We start from the raw sequence: 16,353 nt of genomic DNA on the forward strand, positions 1-16,353 counted from the left end.
TGTTAAACATGTTAAAATGTATATTAAATCTAATATTTATACAAATTATCTTGCCGCACAAGAAAAATCAGATCAAAAAGGAAAAGAAAATGAGAAAGAAAATAAAATGCAAGTAAATAACAACAGAAAGACTGAAAATGCTATGTTGTGATCCACCCTCAGTTCCCACAGTCCTCTCTCTGTGTGTGGATGGCTCTCTTCATGACAAGATCATATCTTTTTATTTTATGTTTTAGCAAGACGTAAACATTCCATTCCATATAAACTTGGCTAGTAGCAAATCCCTTAACTTGATAATTTAACTTGTGTTATACCTATAGTCATAGATCCAGAGTTGGAAGAAACCATGCTGGTCAAATCCAACTGGCTTATGTCATAGATGAAGAAATTAAGCTTCAAAGCAGATTGTTATTTTTCCCAAGGTCCTCAAGGTAATAAGTAGCACTACCAAGATTTGTTACTATAAACTTCTACTGTATCATACTTCTTCATGTACGTGTTTCATTCCTTTAGTAGAATATAAATTTTTAGAGGCTAAGAATTCTCATTTTTGTCTTTGTTTTTGTCTTTCCCATATCTTAGCACAGAACTTTAAACATAGTAGGTACTTAATAAATACTGAATTCCAAATGTCTCCATTAAAGTGCTCCTTTGATGGAGGTGATCCTGAATTTTTTCTGGCTATGCCAGCAGAACATAAACTCTGTAGTAGATCAGCAATATGTCTTTCATCTAAGGACAAGACTAATTATATTAGGTACGCTGGCCACCAAATTATGATTTTTTGATTTTTTTTTTTTTTTTGGTGACAGCCACACTGATGAAAAACCTCTAACTTAGGCATGAGAAGGTCATGAGCTTCATTGGTACAAAGGACACAACCAAGGATGAAATCACTGTTTCTTGAAGTACTATTATTTCCAGATGATTTTAGACACTTATAAGCTCTGCTGTTCTATGTTTTAATGCACATAATCGAGTATAATTTTTAAATCTTTGAAGTATAACTGCACAGTGATAGTATAATGAAAAGAAGATTCATTTACAAGACTATTATAATCAGCTTTAAGCCTATTTTTTCATCTATAATAAGAAATAACCTTCTATCAGTGACATTTGATTATCTTATTCTATCTATATTATTCTAGATTATAAACTCCCAGATTGTAAAAACAGAATCATAAACACTATATTCCCAAGTGTTATCTAGCCCTGTCTTAAAGTCAATAAAGTGACATTTAATAGATACTTACTGAATGAACAAATAACTTAGTATTTTCATTTCAGGGAATTTCCATATTTGACAGGTGATAACTGGATACTTTTTGTGATTTTTAAAAAGAAGGTGATACAATTAATGAAGCAAGAAAGAATTTGGGCCAGAGAAAGTTGTCAATTCTCTCAAGGTTTTAGGGAGTTTTGCTTCTCTCCTAACCCTTGAAAGAAAGCCAAGAAGTGGTTCTTCCAATTCTGTGTAACTAAATAAACACATTCAGCTTAACATATGTGCACTAAAAATTATGATAATTCTAAAGCACTTGTTAAGTGTTTAAAAATTCTAATTCCACTAGTGACCTTGATATCTATCCCTGGTGAAACAAATGGTTTCTAGTATAACTGGAAAGAAATGTAAGAAAATATTTATATTGTTCACAAATATGAAAATCTGAACAAAGAGATTTTTTAAAATATGTTTACACATCAGGAGGACCTCTGAAGTTTCCTGGGACAGCTATGGGTTTCTTCTAGTACTAGAATAGACTCAATGGATCAATGGGATCATTGCTCCACAATGGATATTATTAGATGACCTCTTATCTCTTCTTGAAGAGTAACTATCAAACACCTTTTCCTTCTCCCTCCAGACCACACCTAGTATCTGTGTACTTTTTATAACCTATCACCATCACAGTAGAATTCTGGAAAGAACAAGTGTTGGGTTTAGATGCTCTTTTGCCAAAGATGTAGGTAAGAAGTTAACAGAATTGCTCTGAAGCATCCTACTTCCATCTGTGACCATCAGAGGGAGATGTGTCCCAAGGTTCTACATTAATAAAAAGGGGGGTAGAACAAAAAGGGCCTTACAGCCCAGAAAAAGCTTCTAATTATAAAGCACTTTATAAATGAACAGCTAAAAATTTCTAGTCCAACCATTTATTTTACGGAGGGGGAAACTGAAGCCTCAAGAAGTGATAATCTATGTCCAAGGTCATACAAACCCTAATAATCAAAAATATTCTTTCAAAGAAGCTGTAATCTCATCTACAGGAGTATTCCTCTTCCATTGCTGCATACTATAAGCCAGTGTACACTTTCTCATCTTGCAAGATTTGTGTCTTTATTCTCCTACAGACAAAAGCTAAATTATACTATCAATATTCATGATAATAATGGAAGCTGTCCCACAGATGTTTTTAATTTTTGTAAAGAAGATAAACCAAAATTCTAATATTTTAATTAATTAAAAAAGCAGTCAGTTTATCCTCTTGTGAGTTGTTCATAGAACTTCAATTATAAAAGAATAATAGCATGATAGTGCTTTGTCCCAGAATTGTTTCTATCTGAATTCTACTGAAAATGACCAGAATAAGATAGCAGGAGAAATAACAACAGCTTAGTACTATGATGGAAAGTATGCTAAACTTAAAATCAAAAAATCTTCAAGTACTCATGCATTATTAATTTTTTTTACAATTATCTAAGTGCTGAAATTTCTTATACAAATACTAGAATCACTACTGATATGAATTACTGGTGACAGCGCTAGTTGTTTACATATGTTTTTGTGAAAATCAACAGACCTTTCCAAAGTACATACACATAAAGCCTCTATTTATCTTGTGACTATAGTAGCTATTTTTTTTTTTTGAAATGTGGGACCATTTACAACTCTTCCTTTCAAACTGTCCTATGCCTTTCCTCAAGGACTCACTCTATTCCAGACTACCCAATGCCAAGGTTATCTGCCAATATTTTCCAGAAGTCTGTAACTAGGCTTCGTAAAGAATGTGAGCAGTGTACCTCCATAGCAATGATATCTAGCTTTTTTAATCAGTTGCATCACTTTAATTCACATTTAACTCTAAGTGGCAAGACAGGATGTTTGATAAAGCAGTTCTGGAATGCAGCCAGTCTCTTAGCAATCAAGTGATATTAAAATATCCAAAGGGAGAGGAGAGTAGAGAACTTATTCTAATTCACTAAACATTTATTTAATGTCTATTATATTTGGAGATCTCTGGTGCTCTGGAAAATGCACTGTTCTACATACTATGGGTTGCAAAGACAAATGTGATACACAAATAACTATAATATAAAGAACAATTAGTGAAATATAAAATGGCAGATCCAGGTAAAGGGCTATGGAAAATATAAGGAGAGAGACAAAGAGAGGAAGGAATGAAAGGAGAAGAATGAGAAAGAGAGGGAGAGAGAGGAGGGACAGAGGGAATGAGAAAGGATCCCTTTTGTCCAGAATAATCACGGGATACAATCCAGGGAAGCTTCCTGTAGGTCATGACACCTGAGTTGGGCCTTTATAACAGAAAGACTATAACAAATCAAGATGAAGACAAGGCCAAAAAATGGTGGATAATATATCAGAAACTGTGTCATAGAGTCATGGAGTTTTGCAAATAAAGTACTTCTTTTTTATACACAGTATGTCTCTCCAATTACATGTAAATGCAATTTTTACCATTGATTTAAATATATTTGAATTCTAAATTTTTCCCTCTTCCCCAAGGTGGTCAGCAATTTTATACAGTTTATATAGATACAATCATGTATAATATACTTATATGTTAGTCATATAGTGGAAGAAGAAACAAACCAAAAGAGGAAAAAAACAACATTAAAAAATAGTGAAAAATATTACACTTTGATCTATATTCAGATTCCATCAATTCTTTCTCTGGAAGTGGATAATATTTTTCATCATGAGTCCTTTGGAATTGTGTTGGACCACTGCATTGCCAAGAAGTCATTCAGAGTTGATCACTGTACGATACTGCTAGTACTATGGACAATGTTCTCCTCGTTTTGTTCACTTTACTTTGCATCAGTTCATGTAAATCTTTCCAGTTTTTTATTCAAATCTGTCTACTCATTATTTCTTATAGCACAATAATATTCCATTATATTCATACACCACAATTTGTTTAGCCATTCCCCAAATGATGGGCATTCCCTCAATTTCCAATTCTTTGCCACCATAAAAAGAATGCTACAAAATATTGAAAATAAAGTAATTCTGAAAGCCTTTCAAGATATAGTTAAAGTAAAATATGAACATTATAAAAATTAAGTTCAAAACTAATTCAACATATATGGACTACCTGCCAATTAGAGGAGGGAGTGGGGAGAAGGAAGGGAAAATTTGGAACAAAAGATTTTGCAAAAGTCAATGTTGAAAAAATTACCCATGCATATGTTTTGTAAATAAAAAGCTTTAATAAGAAAAACTATTCAAGATTAATAAACATGAAGAGTCACAACATCATATATGAACAAATAGGTAAAACATACAATATATATTATAGGAAGCATGTTCCACACTGAAAATTCTTAAGATGAAGTAAAAAATCCAACACATCTTCACACAGTTGTTTTGAAATTTAACAAAAGAGTTGAATAAGGTCAGAAGAGGATGAGAATTCCTGGCACACAGAACAAAGCAAAGACCACAAAAAAGGGGGAAGGGAGAGGGAATGTAGAAGAGAGAAGAAATTACTGTTATCTGATACTGGATTTAAGTAGCAGTATTACATAGTTGAACAAAATGTCCCAACCAAAACGGTCATGTAAAATTAGAGAGGAAAAATATCTCTTACTAAGATCAGAACCAGATATCTGAACAAATTAATTTTACCTTTATTTAAAGTTGCCTCTAGCCAATCTTTAGGTTATTTTGCAGCAGAGAACCATTTCTGTATTAAACTGCATAATCATCACAAAATTTCTCCAAATATCCAATTATTCCAAATAAGTTAAACTGATTAACACACCAAAAGATATAAACACTTGGTATTTTCCTAAAGTAGAGATATATGGGAATAAAAACTTTTTAAAATTAGAAACACTTACAAATCACAATATTTTATATAAAAGTATTGTTATTTCAAAATATATTCAGCAATCAAAGGTTTTAAATAAAAATTACTCTTTATTCTTTAATTAAATTAAGTTTAAGGCAGACTTATTATTTTTATTATATTATGGTTGGGATAAATGAAAATTTGTAACTTTCCTAGGAACACTCATTTTCAACCACTTAAAACTAATCAGGCTTTTTAAAAATTCAAGTACTTGTAGACAACATAACTGAGTTGAACTGAAAGGGCCTTATTACATTCCTGGCTATGCTACCACAGTAACATTGAAAATGTCATAAGCAATCAGTTACTCAAATCTAAAATACTTGCCCTTTACCTTACATGCCATTTGAGAAGAAAACTACGGCCATATTTGTAAAGAGCTTTATGATGCTTGGATGAAGGTCACTATGTAAATACAAAAGAATGAAATTGACTACAGCCTGGAGGTGAGCTAGTGGGGGGAAGTAGCATTTCCCTGCGGCCTCTTTCCACCTTTTACTTTAACAACTTGTGTGACCTTGGACAAATCCCTCTAGGTTTCTCTGGACCTCAATTTATTACTCTCTATATGAAAGGAGTTTAACTAAATCATCTTTAACATTCCTTCCTAAATTCTTAGTATTTGCACTTTTGCCATTTACTCAACACCTTAACTCCTCTAATAAGTACTATTTTGTTGTTAAGAAAACCTAAGAAAGATCTGAGTATTTTATAGATTTATCACTTTGGGTTATTATTTTTCATTCTTGCATTTAAAAATAACATTTCATAAAACAAATCGATATTTTTACATCCCAAACTTAGAATTGATGTTTGAGGGTTTTTTTTTTTTTTAAAACCTTCCCAGCCAGAAAGAAAGACTTGAGAAGAAAATCATGTCTGTGAAAATAGGAGTATATTGGGGTATTTAGAAGAAACTTAATTTAAATGTCTGTCAAACTAAATTATTTCACAAAGAGAGGGCCTGGAGAATAGTGCACACTCTTATGAAGTGTGCAATCCAGTAAGGTAGAGAGACATAAAATTCAATATGTAGCCATTATAGCTCTCTAAATTTATGCCTCAATGAAAGGAGTTAAGGTGTTGAGTGAATGGCAAAAATGCAATTATCCACTGTAATTCTCAAGTAAATATGAGGAGTTTCAGAATCTGAGACTATCAGAATTGGAAGGGGCTTCAGGGGTCACCTAAGCTTGCTTCCAATTTTACCCATAAGAAAAATGAAGCACAGAGAAAATAGTCATAGCTAAAGTCAATCATTCTACCTTTTGAATCCAATTCTCCCTGTGCAACAAGAGAACTATTAGGTTCTGAACACATATATTGTATGTAGGATATACTGCAACATATTTAACATATATAGGACTGCTTGCCATCTAGAGGAGGGGATGGAGGGAGGGGAAAATCGGAACAGAAGCGAGTGCAAGGGATAATGTTTGTAAAAAATTACCCTGGCATGGGTTCTGTCAATAAAAAGTTATTATAAAATAAAATAAAAAATTAAATTAAATTAAAAAAAAAGTCAATATCTGAATCAATGGCAGAGCCAGGATTGAAAGCCAGCTTCTTCTAATTCAAAAGCCATATCCCCTATGCAGAATCACAAAGCATACCTGTCAGCAAAGGAGAGAATGGAACAGCTAAATTTAAAAAAAAAAAAAAAAAAAGGCAGTGGCCAGTGTCAAACAAATCAAAAACAAAAACAAAAACAAAAACAAAAACAACAACAACAACAAAAAAAAAAACAAAAACCACTTCCCATTTTTTGGACTACATATGTGAAGTTTGAGATGTGACTACAGCTTCCTATTCCTCTTAGCATAGTAGAAGTTAGACATACAAATGGAACTTAATAAATACATGTTTAATTTACATGCCTGAAGCAAATACTGGCTGAGCTTCACAGTATGTGCCTAACTTCTGCTTGTTTGATTGATTTACATACATTTCAGAAAGAGAGCTAAAGTGAGATACACATTCTTTCTCTCTCACACACACACACATATTTATATATAGCCAATGACAAAAATACAGGCTTCATTATAAAAGCATTTGTCACAGTTTGAATAAAGGCTATGTTGTTCATTTATGAGGCCAAGAGTTAGAAGGAAACTTCTTAGAGGTAAATAATAAAGGAAAGGTCTTGGGAGTCCTATACCCACCATCTAGAAGAGAAATGCTCTGAACTTTACAAGGCAATTTATAAAATTATCTTCCTTAGGAGTAAGAAGATTCGATGTGGCAGAGGGAATAATAATTTCTCTTGTGCTTTTTTCCCTTCAGGTGATTCACAGAAATTATTACATGTATCAAATAATTTGAAACTATTATTAAGCTTTATCATTATATTGCCTCTCAATTACTTTATGTATATAAAAATCATGGTTCCAAGATCCTAAAGGACAATGATTTGTTAATATACTTCTAGGTATCCTTCCATACTACACAGATCAGTTGCAAATCATAAAAGAATCTAATAATAAATGCTGAGTGATTGGCATAAGATATATAATAAATTATTCAAATTAAATTCTACCAGACTTCCCGACTTCCCCCCATGATACATTTTTCCTCCAGCAGGAAAATTCCTTAAAATAGGTCATCTTATAGGAACACTAATCAACAAACAAATACCTTCAATGGTCTATATGTGGATTGTTTATTTTGTAGTTGCCTAAATCCCTGAGACAACTTTATTTTGGAGGCAGCTATGAGGCCCAGTGAATGGATAGGATGGCTATGGGAAACTGATCCAGGAATATCTAGTCAGCTGCCCTTCTTGTCAGTTTCCCTATAGTAACAATAGACCTAATGATCTTTTTGTTGTGTTAAACACAACAAAAAAGTTTAACAGTTTTTATCTACATATCATCTTTAAAATTGTCTGAACAGCTAATATTTCATATGCTTCCTCATCATCTCATGCTGAGACTACTGCAGTAACCTTTTGGCTGGTCTCTCTGATTCAAGTCTCTTTCTACTACAGTCTATTTTCACTTAGTTTTGAAATTCATCTTTCTAACACATGTGACCATTCAATTAAATCTAATGGCTTCCTTTATTTCTAAGATCAAATATAAAACCCTCCAGTTTTCAAAGCCTTTGATAACCTGACTCCTTCCTACTTTGTAGTTTTCTAACACCTCACTCCCCTCATGCACTCCTTATATCCAGGTCTTTTGAATGTTCCTTTTACAATCTACTCCATACATTTTCTCTGGCTGGCTCTCATGTTCTGAAATGGTCTTCCTCCTCTCATCTATCTCTCGGCTTCCCTGGCTGCCTTTAAAACTCGGGTAAAATCCCTCTTTCTACAAGAAACTTTTCTTAGTCCTTAAACATAGTGTCTGCTCTCTTAGATTAGATCCAATTTACCCAGAATTTGCATGCTGCCTCCAGTATTAAATTGTGAACTTCCTGAGACCAGGAATTGTTTCTGTTCTTTTTGTCGTTGCTACTGCTGCTGCCTTTCTTTGTATCCTCAGGATTGAGCTAGTACTGACAAGATGCTTAATATAAGATTGCTGACTCAACTTGATTTACCTACTACAAGGGCCACACCTAATAGCATGGCTATACATGACAACACTATTGATACAAATTCCAATTTAAAAATAAAAATTCACTTAATCTGAAAATAGCCTATAACCTTCTTCTGCATGATTATGCTTCCAAAACAAACAGAATAGTGAAAACCCATTCAACCAGCAACCAGTATCATAAAAGCACATCGAAGATCTTCAAAAAGAATAGCAGACATTTGAAAAACAAGGGAAACACCAAGTTATTTATTATAACTTATGTTTCATTCAAATAAAGTAAAATTATGATGATAATAAAATGTGTAGCTATTCGTCAGCTCTCTGTGAGACACTTAGCAGGCAGCCATGTTACCCTTAAAAAAATTTCTTCCTTCCAAGAACAATATTTGGCCAACACTTGTGGCTGAGAATACTAAATGTCTTGGACACTCAACCATCCAGCATCTGTTTTGAAACGCCTTGGTTTTCTGAATGGAGGGATGTGGTCAGAAACAAAAGAATAAGTCTCATATTGTGCATCCACTTTTCACATGGAAAATTTATCATTTATATTGCCAACAAAATATAAACCTTCCACACTTGACCAAACATTCCTTAGCAATGCATGTTTCCTATCCCAAACAGGCCAGTCTTTTCCATCACTCTTGTCTATCTCTAGTGTTTGGAGAGGCTGTGTGTGTTTGTAGAGTCAGAAAATCCAACTTCAGATCCCAGCCTTGCCATTTAATGTCTGAAGACACATCATTTCATCATTTAGGACCAAAACTGCTGGATTAGAGGACCTTTGAGGTCCCTTCTAGCTCTAACCCTGTGTCTCTACTATTCTTCTACATCTTCATGTGGAACAGAGTGTTGAATTACAAACAAATCAACTTTCCAAAGGAGGAAATGAGGGAAAGAGAAGGATAAAGAGAGAGACTTCTACCTCTTTATTCATTACTTATAAAAGGAGACATTTTTAAGTTCAACTCAACATTTTTAAAGTATACACTATGTACTCGATGTTGGAGATAGAAAGACTAAACAGTCTCTGCTCTCAGGCAGCTTCCATTCTACCAGGTCAGGGCAGAGAAAAGATTTCACATATATACAAATAAAAATAGTATCCCAAAATAATAATAACTGGGAGGAAAGGGGGAAAATTCAAGCAAAAAAAAATGTTTCCTGAACTGAACCAAAAAGGAAAACAAGGAACTTTTAAAGACAGGGAGGAGTAAGGAAGGCACTTCAGGTGAATATGGTGACATATTCCATAAATAACATGGAGAAAGAAGAGGATTGTTGAGTTCCAGGAATAACCAGTAATTCAATTTGGTCAGAATGTAGAATTTCTGAAAGGTAGTAGAATGAAATAAGGTAGGAACTAGAGAGTGAAGGACCTTAAACAGCAGGCTAAAAAATCTGTATTTTATGCTACTAGAAAGGGATTCAATTTCCTGTATTTGAGAAACAAGGCTTTTATGGGAGAAACTTGCTATTAAATATCTTCCCTCAGTTTTCTGTTTTCCTTCTAATTTTGGCTGACCTGGTTTTGTGTAAAAACTTTTTAATTTTTGTTGTTGTTGCTCATTTCATTTCTGATTCTTCATGACCCCAACCTGGGGTTCTCCTAGTAAAGATATTGGAATGGTTGCCATTTCCTTCTTCAATTCATTTTATATATGAAAAAATAAGACAAACAGGATTAAGTGATTTAGCTAGTATCTGAGGTCAAATTTGAAGTTAGTTCTTCCTGACTCCAGGCCTACCATTCTATTCACTGTGTTACCTAGTTGCACCTTTTAATTTCATTTGATCAAGTCATATGCTTCCTATGATATTGTATTTCTTGTCTGGTCAGAAATTTATCCAGAGATCTAACAGATAAATTTTTAGGATGATCTTTCCTCATGCCATTCCCCTGATCAAAAACTGGCATCTCACTGGCTCCAAATAAATTCCCAACTTCTTACATTAGAAGCCTCTATAATCCTGCTCCAACCTTGCCTCATATCATGTTTTTCTATTGCTCACTCTTCTTTGAGTTCTTTCCTTCATACCTCTTTGTTTGTATATATCCCAACTTCAATCTAACCTTCAAAGTTCAACTTAAATGCTACTTTCTCTGAATAGCTTTCTCTGATCTACATATCCATAAACCAAAAGCATCTACCTTAGATTTCTAAGTGCTTCTTTAAATTATACCTTTTCTTTGTACTTGTAATCTATTTTAAATTACAGTAATTTGTATACATGCCTTCTCTCTGATATTATACTGCATATAAACTCCTTGATGGCAAAAGCTATTTTAAATTTAACTCTGAATTCCCTACCCTAACACAATGACTGATGCATGATAAATGCTTAAAAATAGTTACTGAATTTAATTTCTCTGACCTATCAGTCCTCTAGAAAAATTTTTTAATAAATAATGAAAGGCAGCAGGAAGAGACTATGGAAGGCGAGAAAATCCACAAATTAAGTAAAACCCTGAGTAATCAATAAATTACACCAAAGAGGCCTATCCCATCATCCACATGCTAAATAATGGTCTCAAAAAAATGTACTTAAACACTATTTTAAAAGCAGTGACAATACATACAGTAGTGCCAAGAACGAAGAATCTTAAAGTTTTGTTCAAAGTTAAATTAATTTAGAAATCACTCTTAAGATTTTCATGGATGAAATTTGACAATAAGACAATATATCAAGGCAGTTTTTATACAAAATGGCATTTCTATGAACTTTCAGGGCATCTCCTGTCTTTTGTGGCCTTGAAAATTAATCACATGATTAAAGGAAATGGATAATCTGGATAATCAGAGTTTTTTGTTTCCCCTAACTCCATCATCATTCTAGTATTTCTCCTTGTGTCTTTCCAAATATTTTACTATAAAATGTATATTTAAAAAAAATTAGCAGGAGAAAAAGTATTTTCCAAAAAAAAAAAAAAAAAAGCTTCTTCATGGAGCTATAGTATTCAACTCCCTACTGAAATTTTCATTTATTCAATAAGTACTTACTGAAAATTTATTATGTGCAAAGGTGCAATTCTGAGGGCCAAAGGAATTGGAACAGCTAACTATAAGACATAGATTTTGTTCTCCAGGAATTTATCTACAATTATTATTGATAAGACATAATCATGTGAAATATTAAATAATCTTCCTCAAGACCATAACTTTTAATGTATTTATGTCTATTATTATTAAATTAAAAGGATAAAACTTATATTTTGCTCATTTGTTATTGAATGTAACTTAGAAAGTAAATATATCCTGGCTCTGACACTTCATTAGCTGTTTGATTGTGTTTAAATTACTTATGTATTCTTAGATTCTATATCTTCAACTGAATGAAAATGGTGACAATATTTATACTATCCAACTTACATGGCTGTTTTAAAGAAAGTAATTTGTAAAGCTTGAAGCACTACAAAAATTTGAATTATTGTTACTATGAATTTTGAAAATTTTGTATTGAAGAGATGATTAACTTTATAAATCAAATTTGAAATAACAAATGAGTTAATAAGATTTCATCAAGAAAGCGTACAACAGGCTAAACTTCTTTTCTTATTTACAAGGACAGTTAGTCTAAGGCCAGTGCTCACATTGTAGTTTGTTTAAATTTAAACACAGTATCTGACTAAGTCATGTTGTTATCGTGGCCAAAATGCAGGGATGTTTCTAAATTATAGTACAATTACAGTGTTTTAGAACTGATTGACTGGTTGGACTTAAAGTGACTACACTTAATGGTTTGATATTGACTTGGAAGGAGGAACACATTGAAATAGTACAAGGATCTGAATCAATGACTTGGATAAATTGCATGCTTATAAAATTCACAAATAATGCAGAATTGGGTAAAAAAGCAAACACAATGGATGAGATTAGGATTCTATAATCTTAACAGTTAATGACTATGAGCCAAAAAATAAAATGACATTTAAATCACAACAAGTTCACTCATTTAACAAATATTATTAAGTGGATGGTATTATGCTAAGTTCTGGGTACATATGGGCCAGCAATGTGTGCTTCAGGAAGTTTATTTTAGCAGAACTGTGATTCTCAAAGACCAATGATAAAGAGTGCTGTCCTCCTGACAGAGAAATGAACTCCCTGCAGAATAAAAAATACATTTTTTGGATTTGGTAAATAAAGGAATTTTTTTTGCTTAATTATACATATTTGTTATAAGGCTTTCTCTTTTCTTTTTTATTTCAATGGCTGGGGTACTTGGTAGCGAGAAAATAAAAATTTTTAATAAAAAAAATTTAAGAAAAGATAATATGGGGCTACCTTCTCTCCAAAGCATCCTGTGCCATGAGAGCAGCTATGAGGCTGTGCTGCAGCTGCCATCCATTCAATGCAGAGCCAGGAGAGAGAAAGAAAGAGTGCTGGTTTTGAAACTAGAAAAATGAGGTTAAAATACACACATTGTGAGTTATTACCTGTGTGATCTTGGCCAAGTCACCTACCTTTCACGGGCCTTCTTTTCCTTATCTGGGAAACAGAGAAAAGGGTTTGGACTAGAACATTTCTAAGGTGTATTAAACTATAGATATATACAGTTCTGTAATATGTGCTGTGGGTATCTGGGAGCCATGCAGACAAAATTTCCTGCTCTCAAAAGTTTAGCATACATCAAAAAATAATTACGTGCTAAGTAGGGTGAGACAGGAAAGTTCCAAAGGGTGAATTCCCAGAGAGAGTGTGATGGGTCTTGAGCTAGATTTTGAAGAAGACATACAATCTGAAAAAGAGAGAATGGGTAGACAAGGGATAAGTGAAGCATTTTAGCCTTGAGAAATAATATAATGCCTTGGCATTCAATGAAGAAAGTAAGACTGACTCAGGAAGAATTAAGTCAAGGAGAGTAACTGATGAATTCAAGGCTAGAAATCTAGTTAGTTCTGGATTTGGATCATTCCTATCTGATGAGTAATTATTATTGGATAAATTACACCAGAGAGGCAGTGAAGGGAATAGCAGAGTAGTTAGATGCTACCAGCAGAATGGCATGGGAAAGTAGAATGTCTCTAGAAAGGTTTTTGGTAGGAAGAGAAGGCACATGTGTGAAAATTGGAAGTTTCATTCCTAATACAACCCTATCAGAAAAATTAGCAGAGAATTCAGGAGTTAATTATCCATCTGTGCTGGGATTAAAGGAGATCTGTGCAGAGGTTAATAGATTTTTATGAAGTGGGATGTAAGAAAAATGTTAGTCAAACTTGAGAGGTTAGAAAAGGATGTGGAAATCAAATTATTAAAAAAGAAAAAAGGGGGAAATTATGAGAAATGGACGAGCATTTTATTTTCCACAGTTGAAATTTAAATTAAAGAACTGAAACCCACAAGGACATCAAGGAACAATCAAGAATGCAGGTTATCTTCCCCCAAAAGAATGTAAGCTCCTTGGGGGCAGAGACCAACTTTTGTAATCAGGAATGGTGGTCTGAGATTTGAAGGGAAATAATACAATGATCCAGAGATACGAATGGATATAATGTAATAGTGAGTTCGCAAAAGCATGGTCTGACAAGCCCAGAGAAGAGATGGAAATAAGAATGATTATTAAAGGATTAAGGATGATAATTAAAATTAAATTACTGCATGGCCACATTATGGAAGGTAGATAAAATTAGACTTGGTATGCTGGACGGAAGACCAAGAATGGAGCTTGAGATCGGGCTGTATCCACTATGTATTAGCCTCTAAGTAAAGAAGAGTAAAGAGAATGTAATAAGCAGCTCATCACATTGTCTATCTTGTTATCCTATAGACTACAGAATCCTTGTTAGCACATCTCAATATAAAACCATCAAAAGTTCCCAGAAAGTCTCATATTAGGATAAAGATTTTACTAATAACAAATGAGTGTGAGGCCTAAAAGGGCCAAAAACTTACTGTGCAAGGGATTAAAGTAAAATTTATGTGAAAAAAATTCAGGTTTGAAAGATTACATTTAATGCCATATGGCTTAAGAGACAGAGGCAGTAGGGAAGATGTAAAGGAGAGGAGAGGCGTGGAGGATGCCAACACGAACAAACTGAAATCACTACAGAAGGATGATGTTTGTCAGTTTATGATCTTCACACAATCTAGTGAAAAAACAGTTGTGAGTTATCTGACTCAGAAAATGCTGCAATAGACAACTTCCCTCAAAATCCTGAATGTTATATTTACATGAGAAAATGTCAAAGGATCACTAGACAAAAAGAAGTTAGAAGAGCTACACAATAGATACAAAGAGATCACATTTCTGTTTAAAGATGCTCAAGATGAAAATAAAATTAGTATAGATGATATACAGCAATTTTGTTATGATATGGAAGTACTTGACCCAGTCAAAATTAGTATACTAATCACTGCCTGAAAATTCAGAGTAGCAATACAATGTGAATTCTCAAAGTAAGAGTACATGGATGGAATTCATTACAGAATTAATATGTGAGAGCACAGAAATGCTAAAGGCCCAGATATCTAAGACAGAACAAAGATAGAAAGAGCTAGGATAATTTAACGATTTTTATCAGTTTACTTTCAATTTTGGAAAGAATCCAAAACAAAAAGAATTAGATCTAGAAATGACCATTGCCTTCTAGAATTTAGTACTTAATAGGGATTTAAATTCCTAGACTTGAGAAACAAAATTTTGGTAGAACATCATAAAATGATCAATATCTAAAGACACTTATATAATCTTCTTTTAGACTTCAGTATAATGATAGCAGATAATATATCTAGTTATGGTGAAGGAGCATAGCTTGTGCTTATTGATGACACACTAGAATCTGCAAGACCTTTCTATTCATATATATATATATATGAATACATATATATATATGAAGTAGAATTCATAATCTCTCATTTTCAGCTACCATAACTCTAGGTAACGTCATGGAAATAATCCTTAATGTCCTTCCAGTTTGGGGATGTTTTGAGGAAGATGGTTCCAAGGCCTTCTACAATCAGCTGCCCTAATCCTCATATTGTCATAGTATTAATGCTTGTCTGCTGTGTCCTAAAATGTATCCAAGAGATACAGTCATTTGATGTACAATTGGTAGAAATGAAGCTTATGCTAAGGCAGGCCAAAACAATGAGTCCAAGAGGTAGATTGAAAATCCAGAGTCTATAATTGCACATTTCTAGATCTGTCTCGTGTTACATAACTCTGAAACACTTAAGACTTACACTGCACCCAATTTAGTTATAAATGGAAGTTGATGCATTTTTGATTTCCTTCTCAGGTTAATTTTACATTATTTCAAAGTCTGATTCTTCTTGTGCAGCAAAATAACTGTTATGGACATGTATACATATATTGTATTTAACATATACTTTAACATATTTAACATGTATTGGTCTACCTGCCATCTGGGGGAAGGGGTGGAGGGAAGGAGGGGAAAAGTTGGAATAGAAGGTTTTGCAAGGGTCAATGTTGAAAAATTACCCATGCATATGTCTTGTAAATAAAAAGGTATAATTAAAAAAAAAAAAAGAAATACTCTGATATGAAATTTAAAAAAAAACCCAAAACAAAACAACCAAAAAAAAAAAAAATAGAAGTGGAAGTTGAAAATCTCTAGCAAGCTTGCTAATGAACAACAGTTAATATCGTCTACTTCTCCTTCCTAAGTATGAATTTCTGATTCATTTTTAGAAATCTCCTTTTGACACTATTCCATATTCTATCCCATCAACCTACTACCACAGACAATGTGA

General features: G+C 33.2%; 1 protein-coding gene and 1 pseudogene across 4 annotated transcripts in view; one reads left to right on the forward strand and one right to left on the reverse strand.

Moving 5' to 3' along the window:
- Positions 1 to 16,353, reverse strand: part of SBF2 (SET binding factor 2) — a 464,636-nt gene that overhangs the window by 309,063 nt on the left and 139,220 nt on the right. The window lies entirely within an intron of this gene.
- LOC127540606 (DCN1-like protein 1) lies at positions 14,675 to 15,430 on the forward strand (annotated as a pseudogene).

Source organism: Antechinus flavipes, chromosome 6, assembly GCF_016432865.1.
Source record: "Antechinus flavipes isolate AdamAnt ecotype Samford, QLD, Australia chromosome 6, AdamAnt_v2, whole genome shotgun sequence".
In the NCBI taxonomy this organism is placed as follows: Eukaryota; Metazoa; Chordata; class Mammalia; order Dasyuromorphia; family Dasyuridae; genus Antechinus; species Antechinus flavipes.